Raw genomic sequence first — 1,478 nt, 5'->3', positions numbered from 1 at the left:
TCTAGACTATTACCCTAGTTGATTCCCGAGCCAACAGTCCAATTGACCAATCCGATTTTGAAAACGCTGGTTTTGATCAATGAAAGAACTTTTTTGGTCTTGTCAAGTTGAGCAAGTAGACAATGAAGTTCGAAAACAAAATTAATCACCAATGTCTCTACATTAGGAAGGTGAATTTTGAGGATTGCTAGTATTGTCATACATTATAAAGGAAAAGAAAAAGTAAAAAGTAAAAAAAATAAAGAGAGAAATTATCTAAAAGAAAAGAAAATAATTAATGTGGGGGTGTGTCTCGCATTTATCGAACTCTTTGCAGGCACTTAGAAAGACGAATAATGAACAACTCAAGAAGGCCCAAAACATGCCTGACGTCACGACGAGGACTGTCGGGACGACGCGACAACGTTGAAAGAACAAAGCAAAGATGACGTCACGAATATGTGATTCTTGACATGGCGAAGTGTTCCCACAAATACCGGGTTTCTTTCCCCAGTTAAACTCTGCTATCTTTTCCCACTTAAATTATGATTGATCTAGGAATATTTTAGTCATATTAGGACTTTAATATTAGCCTATTTAAAGGATCTTTGTAACCTTGTTTAGAGAGTTAACAGAATATCTCTTACGTGAGATTTGATAAATAGTTTTAGGGAGAGTTATTGAGAGAGCTTTATATTTGGGTTTTGGCTTTTGCTCATTTAGGTTATTTTCTCTATCTTGTACTCTTCGTTTATTTTTCATTAAGTGAAGTCTTCTTTTCGAAGGAGTTTTTCATGTAAAATTTGTGTGTTCGATCTTCTTTACTTTTCTTGTTCGTTATTTATACGAGTTGATCCCCGACAATTAAAAATGCTTTTAAAGGTTAAATGACATGGCTGTTTTTTACGTAAAATTTGTGTGTTCAATCTTCTTTACTTTTCTTGTTCGTTGTTTATTATAGGTTTATCCCCAACAATTAAAAAATAATTTTAAAAGTTAAATGACATGGCAGTTTATTTTTGATAGGAAATTTTTTAATAGATATAACATTTAGTGTAAGTAAAATGGGTAACAAAATAATAATTTATATACCACTTGTGACCTCCCTCTCCCCAAAAAGAATAGTTTATGTACAACTTCTGGAAAAGTAGTATTATTTTGGCACTAACTCTAACTATCCTCGCTTTTGCTAGAGTTTCAATTTAAATAAATTATTATTTGATCAATAATAAAATTTAATTTTAAAAAATTATAAAATAATATTTTTAATCTTAAATTACAATAATATTAATATTTAATATTGACTTCATATGTCATTTGGTACTTGAATTTAACACTATTTTTTTTCAAATGTGGTACATGTGTTATTGTTTTGTTTAATTTAGTACTTGTATTTGACAAAAGTTATATATTTTGGTACCCCAAAGGTTATAGTGTTAACTTTTTAATGTTCAATTCGGATTTTAGAGTTGATTTGATTAAAGTTTATTGCTAATAAG

This window comes from Gossypium hirsutum, chromosome A11, assembly GCF_007990345.1.
Source record: "Gossypium hirsutum isolate 1008001.06 chromosome A11, Gossypium_hirsutum_v2.1, whole genome shotgun sequence".
Lineage (NCBI taxonomy): Eukaryota > Viridiplantae > Streptophyta > Magnoliopsida > Malvales > Malvaceae > Gossypium > Gossypium hirsutum.
Note: the sequence above shows the minus strand (reverse complement) of the source record.